Raw genomic sequence first — 18,169 nt, 5'->3', positions numbered from 1 at the left:
CAAAATTGGGCTTAAAACAATTTAACTTGCTAACAGCTTCTTTGAACCAACTTTGTAAGTTAATGACCTTCTGTACATAAATGGTTTGGCCTTAACCCTTTTACCCCCAAAGGACGTACTGGTACGTTTCACAAAACTCATCCCTTTACCCCCATGGATGTACCGGTACGTCCTTGCAGAAAAATGCTATAAAAATTTTTTTTTCATATTTTTTATAATTTTTTGAGAAAATTCAGGCATTTTCCAAGAGAATGAGACCAACCTGACCTCTCTATGACAAAAATTAAGGCTGTGAGAGCAATTTAAAAAAAATAAACTGCAAAATGTGATGGGGAAAAAATAACCCCTTGCGGGTTAAGGGTTGGAAATTTCCAAAGATCCTGGGGGTAAGAGGGTTAAGTTTGTAAGTTGATGACTTTCCGTACATAAATGGTTTGGCCTTGAAAACAAGTTTGTTGCTTATGCAGATGCTACTCTTTACATCAATATTATTTGCTGCTTTTAAACCCTTAATTACTGAATCCCTTGATGGACTCTCTAGCTACGGTAAGCAGCTCTTCTAGGAGCAGGACACTCCAAAATCAAACCATTGTTCTCTAGTCTTGGGTAGTGCCATAGCCTATGTACCATGGTCTTCACTGTCTTTGGGTAGAGATAGCTTGCTTGAGGGTACACTGGGGCACACTACTCTATCTTATTTCTCTTCCTCTTGATATTTTGAATTCTTTATAGTTATGTATGATTTATTTTAATGATATTGTTGTGCTTAAACTTTTCTTGTAGTTTATTTCCTAATTTCCTTTCCTCACTGGGGTATTTTCCCTGTTCCAGCTAAAGTTGGTTCATAGTGCTAATTATTGGGATAAAGTAGAACCCTGACAAAACTTGAATATATGATTGTATTATTTTTATTATTACTTGCTAAGCTACACCCAAGTTGGAAAAGAAAGATGATATAATCCGAGGGGCTCCAACAGGGAAAATAGCCTAGTGAGGAAAGGAAACTAGGAAACACTAGCAGGAGAGGCTGACGATGGACTTAAGTTTCTCCCTAGTAGGTTGAGCAAGCACAGGAGAAACTAAGCCTTCAGCTACTGCGGGATGTGAAGAGGCAGAGGTATTAGGAGATACCACAACGTCAACAATTGACAGAGGATCAACTTCTGCCAAAGTCGGCGATTGCTTGACAGCGGCACCCAATCAGATGTAGTAAAGTAATGCTTCCTTGGAGGGCAAACCCTCGAGCCCCAAGGAAAACCAAAGCTGAAAGAGATTGGTTAATGACACATCCTCCCCCGGGGGAAGAGGTGGAGCTGCCTCGCTAGGGGAGGCAACGCCATCTCTCGAACCCTGAGCTTGGAAAACAGAACCATGGTCTATGGTACCACTCAACGGTCTCTCGAAAGAGACCGATCGAGTGGGAGCTTCGGAGGAGGTTTGGGCAAACGGAAGAAGTGTCCTTGGGTTTTTCTCCTTTCAAAGAAACCTACCAAGGAGAAATATCCCGCCTGGACTTCTTCTTACGTCGCCGAGAAAACCTCTCCCACTGGGAGATAGACCACTCCCTACACTCACCACACTTATTATTACTATCACACCGTTGGCCTCTACAGTAAGGGCAAAGGGTGCGAGGGTCCTGTCTCGACTGCCGACATGAATGTTCCGCAGGGGCGGTCGGGTAATTCAGGGCAGGTGCGCATAATCGCAGAGGCCAACTTCACATACAAACTTGTCAAAGAAAAAGCAAAAAAAAAGCATTAATGGCTGCCAAGAGAGAGGCGAGGATGAGAGAGGACAAGTCCGTCTACCATCCGAGCCAAGAGCAAAGTGAGCTCAAGCACAGGTGTGTGAGGGGGGGGGGGGGGTAGCAAGCTACCCTCCCCTACCCCCGCTAACTAGCGGTGTGGATAGTAAACCTTCGTTAAATTTTAGTGGCTCGTCACTTCAGCTACGCCGAAAGTAATACCCCTATTAAATAGCGTGGTTTTTATGTCAGTTACGGAACAACTGAAAATAATTTCCCTAGATTGAGGAAGAGCTGAAAATTATTTACCTACCATAGCATCCAATTTTGGATGATACAAACATAAACTGACCTATTAGTCCATTTATTCATTAAAGATTTTTAAGGTGATAATAAAAATATCAGATTTCTCACATAATTACTTAGCACTTACAGACATGTTTTAAGTCACCACCTTTCACTTGGTTCATCGAATTTATTTTATGACAAATTCAATAAAAGTTTAACTCACTTTTTTAATAACAATGAAGAATTGAAGAGTCAGATGTTGGCTATTCAACCTTGGCTCCCGTCTTTTTGCCAATCCTTTGGCTCCTAAAAAAAAAATTTTATTAACAATAAATCATTCTAAAATAAGTAACAACGTCATATCATCAAAAATAAATATGTCATAAATAAACTATAAAAAGACTCATGTCCGCCTGGTCAACAAAAAAGCATTTGCTCCAACTTTGAACTTTTGAAGTTCTACTGATTCAACCACCCGATTAGGAAGATCATTCCACAACTTGTTCACAGCTGGAATATAACGTCTAGAGTACTGCGTAGTATTGAGCCTCGTGATGGAGAAGGCCTGGCTATTAGAATTAACTGGATTGAGGGCCGAGGTTACTCAGGTTAGTCTGTGAGTTAGAATGATTGGTTTCTTTCAATCCTTCACCTTCCTCTCCCTTGGGGAATCATCATCATGGTACTCGGCACAGCTGACCTCGCCTCTCTGCAGGTTAGATCCATTTTCTTTGAATAATTTAGTATAGAAATTATATATGTTGGGTCCCCAATACTCCTAGCGAGAAGAAATTGGATGAGGTCTAGTACTCTGCTTCCTATGACTGAGAACCCGTACCTAGACCAGCCACATTGCTAGTGTTGCAAACACACAGCTTGCGCAGGTCGCTAGTGTACAACATTTTTATAAGGCGCATGGTTCCTACTGCTAACAATCCATATCGTAACGAGAGAACCTCGGTCAAAGGCCAAGTCAGTTGGCACAGACTTCCTCCCTCTTACGAGGTAAGTCGTCCCCTATAAATTGCGAGAGTTTGTATAGAGTGATGGAACAAATGACAATTATGTATTTATACAAATTGGCCTGCTAGCCCTCTCCCCCAAGAAAGTCCTGCCTGCAAGCAAAGAGGGTGATCAGCCCAGGTGGTGTGTGAGCGAGCGGTTTAGCCGGCTACCCCTAACCCTCCTGCCATCTAGCGGTTGGGTTAGTTATCCCTCGATAAAATCTTATGGCCCTTCTTTCAGCTACGCCCAAAGCAATATCCCCTATAAATAACTCCAGGTTTGTTTCGTTAGGAAAAATGCAAATTACTTTCAAATGTCTTATCATAAAACATTGCGTACTCAAACCTCTCTCTCTCTCTCTCTCTCTCTCTCTCTCTCTCTCTCTCTCTCTCTCTCTCTCTCTCTCTCGTTTAAACCATTTCTCTTGCAATAGCAGAGATAATTCGCCGTCATCAGATAGCTCATAGTTTTATAACTTGCAAATTGTTGAACAATTTATTTGAAGTACACGTGCAATATTTACCTTCTCATCGCTATCTGGTTTCTTGATAATGGCTACTTTCATTTCCACTGAAATGGCACGCCATTTTTTCACATTAGTAGCATCGCCACTAATCTTTGTGCTTCATTGCACTACCACTAGCAATCTGCTTATCAGTCATAGATAATGTTATTGTAATTTATGGTATTAAGGCGGAGGTAATACGCACAAACAGCCACGAATATCACAGTAGCAAACACAATAGATTTTGAACACAGCGGATTGGTGCTGCCTACCATTGGCCGCGGCTGGATCAGGACCCAGTCGGGAGTGGCGCAAATTACAAAATTATAACTCCACGGAGTTTGAACATATTTCTTACTTGCGGTAGTTGTTTGTGAATCTGAAAGTTTGCAACACGGATGTGTGTACAGTACTGCATAATGTAGGTAATAGAAAAATTGATAAAAATGTTCTTTATTGTACTGTACTGTTAGTGTTATAGTTGTTCATTACATTCGTACAAATAAGTATTTTCTTTTAAGATATTGCCTGTCATTCATAGTTTTCATGCTTTTTATCTGTTTGAAAAAGAATTGTTAGATTTGAAAAAAAAATTCATGATTGCACTGAATAACTTTCCCTGCTCGAGTAAATCACATTATATTAATGTATTCAGTTAGTTCCGCTTTAAGACAGAAAAGGCCAAACTTGCAATTACAGGAAGTATAATCTATGAAGATATAAAGGTCTCATGAATAATCTTATTTATTTTTTATTTCAAGCAATCGCCGACTTTGGCAGAGGTTGATCCTCTGTCAATTGTTGACGTTGTGGTATCTCCTAATACCTCTGCCTCTTCACATCCCGCAGTAGCTGAAGGCTTAGTTTCTCCTGTGCTTGCTCAACCTACGAGGGAGAAACTAAGTCCAACAGTCCTCTCCTGCTGGTGTTTCTCCCCCTTGGGGAAGTTCACTTACAGAGACTCCTCTTCGGAGGACTGCAGAAGGTCAGCTTGCTGATCCAACGGCCCCCAGAGGGCGCATTCGTCGGAAGGACCGGCCTTCTTCTCCGCCATAGAGGCCTTCCTTCACCTGCAGTGAGGAGGCGCCTCTTTTGTTCAACATCTTCGATGCAGACCACCGCAGAGGAGCCTCGAGACCAATCATCCATCACTGCTCCTGCATTGGTCCTGGACCTTTCTGCAGATCATTCGCGATCTCCTTCAGTGGAAGGTTGTCCTTTTAAAGGACACGTCGACCTTCCACCCGACAGACCTGCCGACCTGCCGTCGCCGTTTCTACATGGGCCTAACAAGGCTCCACCAAAGCACACTGTTGCGCGCCAACGAGACCTGGCGATCGCTCTTTAGTAGCTCGTCAGACCCCATCACTAAACCCTAACACAGGGCATCAAGGGCGTACACGCCAACGTGCGCATTACGCTCCAACAGAAGCATAGCGCCATCACGCGCTATGCATGCCCTCATGCGCATATGCGCCCCACGTTCTCCTGTACGCCAGGTAAAGTTGTGTATCATCCGCAAACAGTTTAAACTCCACTTCATACATTTGATAGATCTAAAGTATAGGTAAAGAATAAGACTGGGCCTAGTACACATCCCTTGGGTACCCGTTTTTTTAATGGTTCTTATGATAAATGAGTTTCCAGTTCGTAGACAGTAGTTTGTCAACCAAGTAATCTTTTAGATACTCAAAGGCTTCATCTTCGATACCATTGGCCCTTAAATCATTGAGTAGCAGTTCGTGCACAACTATCGAAAGTAGCGCCAAGATCGGGGCAATATCAAGATACCAAATTTGTTTACATCCATCGTTTTGAGCCGATCATTTATAACAGCAAATGAAAATATAATTGTCTGTATGCTGAACGGTTGTGTGGCAATGCTTCGAATCTTAAAAGTGACGAACTATAGTAAATTTTTTTTAGCGAGGCAGATTTGCACCGACTCTCAGCGGTGCCCTTTTAGCTCGGAAAAGTTTCCTGATCGCTGATCGGTTGGACAAGATAATTCTAACCAATCAGCGATCAGGAAACTTTTCCGAGCTAAAAGGGCACCGCTGCGAGTCGGTGCAAATCTGCCTCGCTAAAAAAAAATGGACTATAGTTGTTCAAGAATGACATATTCCAGCAATTTTGAAAGGGGGGTTTACTATTGCACTGTAATTGTTCAGTGGCTATTTTTTCTTGGTAGAAGAGAGACTAGCTATGGTAAGCAGCTCTTAACCCTTTTACCCCCCAGGGTATTTGGAACTTTCCAATCGTTAACCCCCGGGGTTATTTTTTTTTTCAAGCACATTTTGCAGTATCTTTTTTTAAATTGCTCTAACAGCCTTAATTTTTGTCTTAGAGAGGTCAGGTTGGTCTCATTCTCTTGGAAAATGTCCGGAGTTTCAAAAAATTATGAAAATTGTGCAAAAAAAAAATTTAAATAGCAGTTTTTTTGCAAGGACGTACCAGTACGTCCATGGGGGGTAAAGAGATGAGTTTTGTGAAACGTACCAGTACTGTACGTCCTTTGGGGGTAAAAGGGTTAAGGACCAATTACTCATCGTATAAGATTAAATAATTTATCTCAAAGCTTGTATACCAGATGCAACCCTAGTTGGGAAATCAGGATGCTAAAAGCCCAAGGGCTCCAACAAGGAAAATAGCCCAGTGAGGAAAGGAAATAAAGGAAAGAATGTTGTGCCTAAGTGTACCCTCTAGCACAAGAACTCTAACCCAAGACAGTGAAAAACCATGGTACAGAGACTACGGCATTACCCGAGACTAAAGAACAATGGTTTGATTTTCATACCTCACTCCATGTGAGGGACATATATTGTTTTTCCCGAATGTTTCTTCGCCTCCTGCTGCCAAATCTTCCAATCAATTCATCTTAGTCATTGCTGGGCCAAATGACTTGAAATTTGGCACAGAGGTCGAGTGGGTAAATACCCAGATGCGTTTAAATTTTTTCTTTCGATACATACCAAAATAATTTTAGTTTTTTTGCCATTTTCTGACAAAATAAATTAGATTCTGGTCTCCTGTGCCCTGGTATTACAACCAAATGAATTGAAATTTCATACCGAGGTTGGAAATTTCCAAAATAGCCTGGGGGTAAAAGGGTTAATTAATTACAAATTAAGACAAAAATGTCATATGAGGTCTGTGTGAAGAAATTGCAATTTTTTCTTTATAAATTATGTAAATCACTTGGTAGTATACTGTACTTTACATGTAATATTTGGAATAATAATTGATTTACTTTCAGATCTATACACTATCAAGCTTTTGGAAGCGGAACGACTATGCTGAGCCTCCGCTGATGAGGAACTCCTCACTCCCTCTTCAGAGGAGAGGAGGAAGAAGCCAAAGCTTCTCGAGGGGGAGGAACTGTGGATTTCTGCCTTGAATCCGCTGGTGGAGTAGTTAGTATTCTTTGATTCATTATGTTAAAGTTTTCATTTACTATGTTTATAACCTTAGTTAATTTATGCTGTATGTCAAGCCACAGCCTGTCAATAGTGACTATTCTGGAAATGTAAATTTTATAGTACTAAATGTCTGATCTAAACAAGTGAAAGATAGGTTTCAATATTATTGGAAGTTAACAAAGGATATATCCTGCTTTTTGTCACATTTGAAGTTTTAATGAATCTTATGTGAACCTGTTTTGAAATTGATGACAAATGTCTAATATCTTCAAATGGTTTTTTCAGAAATGTCAAGAGTAACGGTCCAGGAAGCCACCTCTAATGTAACTGTAGCACATGGCACCACGACTGATGAAGGTTTTACTTATTTTAATATTTTCCATCATTTTATGTCCTTAGATATTTGATAAAGCACTGCTAGGTTGTTGTAAATTTTAATGCTTGGGTAAAGTGTAATAGATTATATAAATTATGATTATAAAGTTTACTTTAGGGAGGAGTGAATTAATTTCCAAGACAATCTTAATATTAGTTCCAAACAATCATAGGCTATTTATTTAATTGTATTAGGTGAGTATTTAAGGTAAATAATTTTAATCTTAGCCTTGTGTGGGTCCAGTATCATAGCACTGTATGTTAGAAGGGTCCTTTTGGATATTGGCTGCACTATACTACTTTTCACAATTTCTCTCCTCTATCAGATGTCTCTATACTTAATTATATAACAGCGGGGATTTCCTCCTAAGTTTGCACCTCTGCTCTGAAGGATCTCCCCATTTAGAGCTCTGGGCCTTATAGCTGAAATTCTGTATCACAAATCACAGCTCCTAAGCTACAATGGCAATATTTCCTTTCCAGTTTACTATAAAATTGATGTCTCGATTGCCATGTTGATGCATATTTCTATTTGTAGGAGGGTTTTGTCACCAGTGCTCCTCCTCCAGGGCACTTTAGGCATTGCTTAAGTCTTTGCAGCATTCGATCGGCACCTTCTGTATATCGTTCTACTTTACCTCAATTCCTGGTTCCTTTCTTCCGTCTTTGCTGTCCAGTCTCTTACCCTTTACTGTTTATCATAGCTGCTCAGTTTTCCTGCACTTGAAATGGGTTCACAGACCCCAGTATTGTCTTATAAAGCACAAATTCATAAATCATATCTGTCAGTGTGATCCAAAGACTCATATAGTCTTGAAAATTTTGTATCTTATGTCTTTCCAAGTTCTGTCTTGATCAACTTCTTATTTCACTTGGTTTCCTTTTGGTTGACTATTCAGTTGGTAATGTGAAATGTGTAGGGGTTATATACCTGGCAGTCTTTTGTGTGATTGCCCTATAAATGAAGATTAAGCCAGTTTGGATAAACTTCTAGTTCATTTTTGAAGGTGCTTGGTCCAAAATAGTTGGCAATATATTGTTAATTTTTTTGCCTTTCAACTTTTAATCCATACCATTTTATCTTCGTTACCATCGAGCAGTGCCACTCTTAATGTAACATGACTGATATTTTGAATTTAATTGAAGTTTTTCTTTTAAGAAATACAGTACTTGGGTGTTACATGTGTTTTTCTATCAACTCTCAATTAAAGGTATTCTCTTGGGAGCTTCATTCCTTTTTGTAAGTAGGCAATGTCCAGATACATAACCCTTATAAAGAACCTTTTCCCCTGTGACCTCAAAGACTTCCATCTTCTCCTGTCTTGCTGTATTGTTATAGACACAAGCAACATTGTTTTCCTCATTAATTTGCATCCTTACATAGTGGTGGTTATCTTATCTGTACCAACTCTTAGATGTTATGGTGCAATTTTTATACAAAATAATCCTCTTTTGGTTAACCTTGAGCCAGAACTGTTTCTTTACTTACTTTTACTTTACTTTGATGGCTGCTTTTCCCGTCCCATATAGCAAGGGAACCCCACTCTCTACAGGACCTCCACTGTCGTTTACCTTGTTCGTTCAGAGTATTTAACATTTCGTATTGCATATTGTTCATTTACTGTTGAATCGTCACTGCGAAAAGATTCATGAAATAAGAAAGTCTTCAGTTTCCTCTTGAAAACCTTAATGTCTTCAATCATTCGAATGTTTCGTGGAGCTTATTATATAGTCTCGAGGCTGCATATTTAAAGGCTCTGGAGCCTAAAGTAGACATACATCTAGGTTCCAACAGTTTAAAGCCATCTGTAATTATTATCGTGTCGACACGATTTGTTGGCTGCGCAATATGTAACAATTCTCTTAAGTATTTTGGACACCCGGTTCTGATTACTGCCATCCATTTTAATTTGTTGGTTTATCTAGAATTAATGTTCAATTTTCCTTCTGTATCACATTCGGCTATTATTTTATATTGGTCTAACAGCGTTTCTTCTTTCTCACCCTCTATTTTAGTGAGTAAAGTAAAGGTACCTTTTAATTCCACAGCACAGTACAGTAATCTTTTGGCTATCTCAGTCTTATGTTCCAAGTCCCTCTGGGAAAGCTCTAAAGTACATGCAGATGGATTTTTCCCAATTTTTTCAATATAATTTTCCATATTTATTTATTAGCCTTATAAATTTAAGCTTTTATAAACCCAATAAAGTCACTTTACAATAAAATAGTTGGTATATAAAGAGGAGTCCGTGATATAGATTTACAGGTCTTCATAAATCCAAGATGTACTGAGAAATAAATAGGTGAACCACAATATGGTGGCTGATTACTTTTAAGTAAAATACTGTATCAGGTTTTCTAAACTTATAATTAAAGATGATTACTTAAGCAATATAAACAGTAACTTTTTGGCCTATAATCTTCCAATCTTCCTCTCCTTGGTTTGACTGCTCCTCAGACATCATGCAAGACATGAAGCTCAAGAGTCATGTGCGTTTAGTATGTCTTAAGGAATCGCCGTACCGTCTAGATTTGAAATTTTCATCACCTAAAGAGAAATGGCATCAATAATTATCCAAAATCTAATACAGTAATATATATGATCCCTTAAATAGAAATATGTCCAACCCCATGATACAGATCTTTTTATATTCTGCTTTCTATCCCAATGGTTTCATTGGTTATATTCTTTTGGAAACTGCTGCATTCTTCAGGTATCAATCTTCTGGTAAATCGTCTTTGGGGCAATTTCAACTTCTCTTGGTCATGCCATTTTACCCCTGGCTGACCCCGAGTTCATAACTGTTCTTGTCTTTATTATTATTGTTATTACTAGCTAAGCTACAGCCCTAGTTAGGAAAGCAGGAGGCTATAAACCCAAAAGGGCAAATAGTCCAGGGATGAAAGGAAATAAGGAAACCTAGAATAGTCTGCCTGATTGTATCCTCAAGCAAGAGAACTCCAACCTAAGATAGTGGAGGATGACCCTGGTACAGAGGTTATGGCACTATCTGAGACTAGAGAACAATGGTTTGATTTTGGAGTGCCCTCCTTCTCTGGGATCTTCAATGATTGTCGAAGTTAATGGACCAGATCATATTACAGGTTCTTTAAAATGTTTTCTGGTCCAATGGGTGTACAAAAGTTAGGCAGATATTGGTTGATATTGGTTTGTAAATAAAATAGGCAGAGATTGGTTTGTACTCTATGGAACATGCATTTAAAAAGTATACTTTGTTGTTTCATGTGTTGATTCTAATGTACAGACATGAAAAAGTTGTGTACTTAGATCAGTTATCATAACAAGATCATGTTTTAATATTCTTGTGGTTTTCAAGAGAGAAATATTGACAATTTTTTTCTCATTTACAGGTCGTGAAGATTGGCATTGATGAAAGCCAAAGAATCGACGAATATTTTGGAAAAGGTTCGAACTAAGAGATGAAAAAAAATACCTTGGGATCTGAAAGGCCTGGTAGTCTCAATAACTGCATAGTGAGTATAATATTTAGATCTTTATAGCTAGGAACTCTCTCTCTCTCTCTCTCTCTCTCTCTCTCTCTCTCTCTCTCTCTCTCTCTCTCTCTCTCTCTCTCTCTCTCAAATTTCGCAAGATATGTGGTAACATTATTAGTTTGTTTAATTAATGAGGACCTTTGCTTCAATAGGCATAGTCGAGATGATGATGATAAATTAATTTGTGGTTTTAGGTACTTCTGAGAAGTATTAAGAATAAATCCCCTAAAGACCTTGCAATGAAGGTAGTAGGTTGGCCAGTGCACCAGCCACCTGTTTAGATACTACTGCTAGAGTGTTATGTGGTCCTTTAACTAGCCAGACAGTACTATATTAGATCCTTCTCTCTGGTTACGGTTCACTTTCCCTTTGCCTACACATACACTGAATAGTCTGGCCTATTTTTTACAGATTCCCCTCTGTCCTCATACACCTGACAACACTGAGATTACCAAACAATTCTTCTTTACTGAAGGGGTTAACTACATATACCAAGGCACTTTCCCCCAATTTTGGGGGCTAGCCGACATCAAACAAATGCAACAGAAAAGGGGACCTCTCCTCTCTACGTTCCTCCCAGCCTGATAAGGGACTCAACCGAGTTCAGCTGGTACTGCTAGGGGTGCCACAGCTCACCCTCCCCCGTTATCCACCACAGATGAAGCTTCATAATGCTGAATCCCCTACTGCTGCTACCTCCGCGGTCATCCAAGGCACCGGAGGAAGCAACAGGGCCAACTGGAACTGCGTCACAATCGCTCGCCATTCATTCCTATTTCTAGCACGCTCTCTTGCCTCTCTCACATCTATCCTCCTATCACCCAGAGCTTCCTTCACTCCATCCATCCACCCAAACCTTGGCCATCCTCTTGTACTTCTCCCATCAACTCTTGCATTCATCACCTTCTTTAGCAGGCAGCCATTTTCCATTCTCTCAACATGGGCAAACCACCTCAACACATTCATATCCACTCTAGCTGCTAACTCATTTCTTACACCCGTTCTCACCCTCGCTACTTCGTTCCTAACCCTGTCTACTCGAGATACACCAGTCATATTCCTTAGACCAGTGGTTCTAAACCTTTTATGGCTGCGACCCAAAATGCTGTCCAGATCAACCATGGCTGGTTTTCCTGTTTAAAAAATTCCTCAAGATTTTCATTCCGAGTTTGTGAAGCAATGCACAACTTTGAAAATAATTTATCACTTTTTATGTCAGCCACTGAACATTTCTCTTATATTTCTTCTTTTAAATGTGGGTAAGTATAAAGTTGTGATTTGTTCTTCTGGATGGGATCTGTGATGAACTTGCTGCAGGATACTAACCTTTTCTCAAAGAAAAAACATAAAATTATATGATTAAAATATTTTATTAATACTTGCACACATTTTGTATATCTAATATTTGAACAAAAAAGTTAAAAAATATTGAGTCTAAGCAAAATTAGTTATTTTAGGAACAGAATGAATATTTCCACTGATCACCATGCAGGGGACTTCACCTGCAACCAGGGGTTGCTCTTAGTGTTTCCATATCCAGAATGATTTCCAGAAGTTGTATGTATCTTAGAGCTTAGCCACTGAACTTTGTGTATTTTGGGTATCTTAAACCTCGGACTAAACAAACTGTGTCATCCAATGCACATCTTTTTATGCTATATCCCTTAAGTAACAATATCTACCACTAGGTAATTTCTTGCTTTTATTTTTTCCTTTGTTGTTTACCAGTCGTGATCTTTTCCTTGGACATACGGTGAATTTTATTCCTCTTGTTTCTCTTCTACTTCTTCAACATTACGGCATCCTTCTTCTCAGACTTAACCTCCATACTTTACTTCCATAAATAGTAGGTTGTTCACCATTTTGTCCATCATCAATTACGGGATGTTTGATGTCGAACGGCCGTGGCCCTCTGCACAAAACTTCTCCATTCATTCCGGTCTTGAGCCTTCCTTTCCAACTCCACCATCGTTAGCCCGCACATCTCCTTGATATTGTCACTCAGTCTAGTTTTAGGCCTTCCTCTCGTTCTTGTACCATAGACTGATCCAATTAGTAGCGTTCTTTCCAGAGTATTGTGTTTCCGAACCTGGTGTCCAATAAAAGTTAGTTTTCTTTCATCCAAAATGTCAAGTAATCTTTTTTCGATATTGATCTTTTGTAGAACTTCCACGTTAGTCTTTTTCTCAATCCAGCTTATCCTAAGGACTCTTCTGTAACACCATAGTTCAAAACTTTCTAATCTTTTCCGATCTGTAGCTTTTAAAACCCAACATTCTGAGCCGTATGATGCGATGGGGAAAACTAGTGATTTGAGAAGCCGCTTCTTTGTGTTTAGAGTGATATGCCATATAGACTAATTATGCCGCATAGGCTACCTGGCTCAACATGAAATTAGACTAACGAACACTTTAGTTATGCCAGCACTTTAAATATGCTATCCATTTTGTCTAGAACTGTTCTCTCAAACCAAGCTGTAAAAGAAGATGGATTTTTTGGAAACAGGCTACTAAATCATGAAATATATTCATTAAAAATAACTTTATTCCTCTCTAAATATGTCTTGCACTGTTATTCATAACCACATTCATGCTCTAGTACAGAATCTACTTCTACTTGGTCTTTCATACACTCTTACTCATGTCATATTCTTTTTGCTCAAAATCTGACCTTTTATCGAGCTATTTGTTCCTCTGCTGTAAATTTGGCTTGTCATTCGCAGCCACTTATACTGACCCCTACACAAATCACTGAGGTCAATTATTTTGTGTTACTTTTATCACCTTTTATCCATTTCTCCTAATATTACCACCATCCATTCCTGATATTAATTTTTTCATTAATCTAAGTCTCCTATACATGGGCGTTACACAACCAGCAATGCCGCAGTTTGCATAATCATGTTTTGTATTATTGTACATCCTAGCAGAATGACTCTGGTGACCACAATTTCAGCACCCCTACGAATTGAATCCACATACTATTGCTTTATGGCCAAACTTTTTACACTGGTGGTGTTTAACTTGCTTTGCTGTGCTAATTCACACAATGCCCTTTCTCTGCAACCAAAACGTATATCTGCCTTCATTCAAGTTATGACCCATTCTGTTACACCTAAAACCCCTTTTAAATTTGACTTTCATTCATTCATTCTTGTATCCTTTTCATGACTTGGTCTCGTGTGTGTTCAGTCTACCATTCCTGGTACATTATATAATCTTCTACAGTCTAGTTCTCTCACTTTCATTCCCGTAATATTTATCCAGAAACTTTGCCATAACATTCACCGAGTTACACGTTAATGAATCTATACAATACTGTAAGTCATTTGCTCTTGGATACTTTCCTCTGCTTTCTCTCCCACAAACACACTACATTATAACTCATGATCTTCCATTCGTTCCTATACTTCATTTTCAAATGGGTAAACTCTCACACGTATGAAATATTTAAATTCTCGTCCCTTACATCCGCATTCCCTGTCTCCAGTCTATGCCATATACATCTCCAATCATTTTCCCCTTCCTTCTACAAACTCTCCCTTCTATCTTATTCTCGTATCTTTTTATTCTTCTCGCCCGATCACTCGACCTTTCTCACTCGCACTCGTAATAGTCTTTTAAAAATGGCGTACTTCCCATACATAATTAACAAAAGAAACTGCCTAGTTCTTGCACCTTTAATCTTTGCTTATTGCATCTCCACATACCTCACTCTTTTCAGACAATACTTTGGTATTATTATAGAGGCCTTGAAGTTTGTTGATAACCCTAGTAACAACAGATGTAAAGTAGAGAAAGCCATAAGCTATTACTTCTGTTAACATTATTTCTGTACATTGTTACTCTTGACTCTCCCATCCTCTCTGCTTTCTTATCTTGACTTGTATCCATTGATGAGTACTCTCACATATTTGCTTTTACATAGTACTTTTCTCACAGCCTTGCACTTTGATGCAATTTTTCTTGTACTCGTATTCACATTCCAGGATGCTATTGCAAGAGTTGTCTTTCTTCTTTCTCTGCAAATTCAATTCTTCTCATTTTCTTAATGTGTGCTATCCTTTCTTTCATTATTTCTGTCTTCTTTTTCTGCACCTTCAATTCTTCACATTTTCTTAATGTATGCTATCCTTTATTTCATTATTTCTGTCTTCTTTTTCTGCACCCTCAATTCTTCATATTTTCTTGATGTATGCTATCCTTTCTTTCATTATTTCTGTCTTCTTTTTCTGCACCTTCAATTCTAAACATTTTCTTAATAATGTGTGCTATCCTTTCTTTAATTATTTCCATCTTTTTTTTCTGCACCTTCAGTTCTTCGCATTTTCTTAATGTATACTATACTTGCTTTCATTGTTTCTTTTTCTTTTTCTGCACCTTGAATTCTAAACATTTTCTTAATGTGTGCTATTCTTTCTTTCATTATTTCTGTCTTCTTTTTATGCACCTTCAATTCTTCACATTTTCTTAATGTATGCTATCCTTGCTTTCATTTTTTCCATCTCTTTCTGTACCTTCAATTCTTCCCATTTTCTGTGTATGCTATCCCATCTTTCATTATTTCCTTTGAGGTTTTCACGGAACCCCTTCTGTTTTTTTATCCCTTTCACTAACCTCCTCGGTACTCGTTTTCCTTCCCAAATATTTCATCCTTATTTTCTCTCTTCCTTAGTTCATTTCTCAAAGTCTTCAATTCATCGTCCATGCCACACTGCCAAACCGTAAAGTCTAACCTCACTCACACTTCTTTCTGGACCCAGTTGAGTTGGAGCCCAATGAGTGATGCCCACGTTAGGCCTGATATATTATATTTATAATTATTATTTCTTGCCAAGCTACAACCCTAGTTGGAAAAGCAGGATGCTATAAGCCCAACATGGAAAATAGCAGGATTGGAATTTATAGGGATCAAAAGTAATCATACATTTATTTATTTTTTTCTTTAATTTATTTTCCTGGTTACGCTCTTATATAGTCCCTTTCATACACTGTTTTACCATTAATAATAATTTTGAAATTCACTCGCATACAGTACTATCTTTTTAACCCTTTTACCCCCAAAGGACGTACTGGTACGTTTCACAAAACTCGTCCCTTTACCCCCATGGACGTACCGGTACTTCCTTGCAAAAAAACTGCTATTTAAATTATTTTTGCATATTTTTGATAATTTTTTGAGAAACTCCAGGCATTTTCCAAGAGAATGAGACCAACCTGACCTCTCTATGACAAAAATTAAGGCTGTTAGAGTAATTTTGAAAAAATATATTGCAAAATGTGCTTGGAAAAAAAAAACCCTGGGGGTTAAGGGATGGAAGTTCCAAATTGCCTGGGGGTAAAAGGGTTAGAACATATTAACCTCCACTTTTCATAGTAAAAGTACTGTTTTGTTAAAAAACTTATCTACATTTTTAACTTAATAAATCAACTTAATGTATACAATATTTAATCTAATGAACTCGAAATAAATTCTTTATTCCTCAACTATCAACTCGGTTGAGTCCTTTGTCAAGCTGGGAGGAACGTAGAGAGGAGAGGTCCCCTTTTTTGTTTCATTTGTTGATGTCGGCTACCCCCCAAAATTTGGGGAAGTGCCTTGGTATATGTATGATTAAATAAATTTGACATGCTTTTCGCTTTTAGATTTAGCTATACTGTACATTTGTCTCCACTCTTACTCACTTAGTCTACACACATTGGTAAATCTCATACGGTAATATAGCATTTGAAACTTTCCAAATATATATTGCACTTACCACGTCAGTATGAAGACATATTTGCTCTAGAGGCCACTTTACTCGAGACCGCATCATCCTTCTCAAGAGTCACTTCTATAAATATTATCGGTCATGCTAACCTTTTCAAACTATGCAACAATTTCTATTCTCCACTCCTCATTCAACTAGTAGAATATTTGTATGTATTGACCCAGAATAAATTGTGATACGGCATAGATACAGGACATACATACATACATACATATACCAAAGGCACTTCCCCCAATTTTGGGGGTTAGCCGACATCAACAATGAAACAAAACAAAAAGGGGGACCTCTACTCTCTACGTTCCTCCCAGCCTAACCAGGGACTCAACCGAGTTAACCTCCATTATTTATTCAGGTCCAGTTGTTCGTAAATCTTTACACTAAACTGCATTCCTTGAAAATTTCTAAAGCTTTTTTTTATTTTCTTGAATATTTTTTGAACAACTTCCTGTTTCATAATAGCCATATGTTTCTTCTCTTTATTCTTGATTGCCTTACTCTTCTAATGTGCTTACAGCTAGTCTTCTGTAGTGGACGACGCCTCGTAGTAACGGGGGATTTTGAGGAGGGAGAAGTCTAATTGGAAAGGGACCTCTGGTAGTGGTATCACTCGCCCCAGTTTTAATACCGACACCCTTTAGGGGTGAGCAAGCTGGATATATTCCTGCCATTCCATGCAACTTTTTTCTCTGGTATATTTAGCAGTATTTATACCTTTGAAATGGTGCTTTAAGGAGCATTTCACGGAGCAACACAGGTTGAGCCCAGAAATATTTTTCCTTCGTCAAAATCCCTTTTTTATTCACTGTAGCTTTTATATTTTGTAGTTTTCATGTTCATCCCACTTCATATTTTTCAAATCTCTTCCTACCCTCGTATACCAATGAAAAGTTCCTTCTGTACCCAGAAATTCATGGTGAAGTTAGACAAATACCCATTTATTTCACCACATGTTTCTTGAACTCTAAAACTGCAATTAATCCATTTTCACCTTTATTTTACACAAGTACCCATTAACCCTTTTACCCCCAAAGGACGTACAGGTACGTTTCACAAAACCCATCCCTTTACCCCATGGACGTACTGGTACGTCCTTGCGAAAAAACTGCTATTTACATTTTTTCTTGCATATTTTTCATAACTTTATGAGAAACATCAGAAATTTTTCAAAAGAATGAGACCAGCCTGACCTCTCTATGACAAAAATTAAGGCTGTTAGAGCAATTTAAAATGAATATACTGCAAAATGTGCTGGGAAAAAAATAACCCCTTGGGGGTTAAGGGTTGGAAATTTCCAAAGAGCCTGGGGGTAAAAGGGTTAACAAACAGGCACTTTAGTACACTTAGTTTTACCTTAAATAATGATCTTGAAACCTTACTTTATACAAATTTTATACTGAGTATTACCCCTGTTTTGCAGATGTTAATAGTATTGTTTTAAAAAAACTACTTGATACCTACCTGTCATGAGGCTATCAATCAAAGCTGCGTTCCAACTTATACTACAGTAAAAGAAGGATGTTGTTCAGATGGCGCTCGCGTCGGGGCGT

General features: G+C 38.4%; 1 long non-coding RNA gene across 3 annotated transcripts in view; it reads left to right on the top strand.

Moving 5' to 3' along the window:
* The window catches only part of LOC137636525 (uncharacterized), a 49,864-nt gene that overhangs the window by 10,824 nt on the left and 20,871 nt on the right, over nt 1-18,169 (top strand). For all 3 annotated transcript variants that reach the window (XR_011043128.1, XR_011043129.1, XR_011043130.1), the window contains 2 exons: nt 6,799-6,955; nt 10,709-10,831. This is a non-coding gene — a long non-coding RNA (uncharacterized lncRNA). The remainder of the gene's footprint in view (nt 1-6,798; nt 6,956-10,708; nt 10,832-18,169) is intronic.

Source organism: Palaemon carinicauda, unplaced genomic scaffold (genome assembly GCF_036898095.1).
Source record: "Palaemon carinicauda isolate YSFRI2023 unplaced genomic scaffold, ASM3689809v2 scaffold32, whole genome shotgun sequence".
NCBI classification, from domain to species: Eukaryota; Metazoa; Arthropoda; class Malacostraca; order Decapoda; family Palaemonidae; genus Palaemon; species Palaemon carinicauda.
Note: the sequence above shows the minus strand (reverse complement) of the source record. Positions and strands in the feature narration are given on the sequence as shown.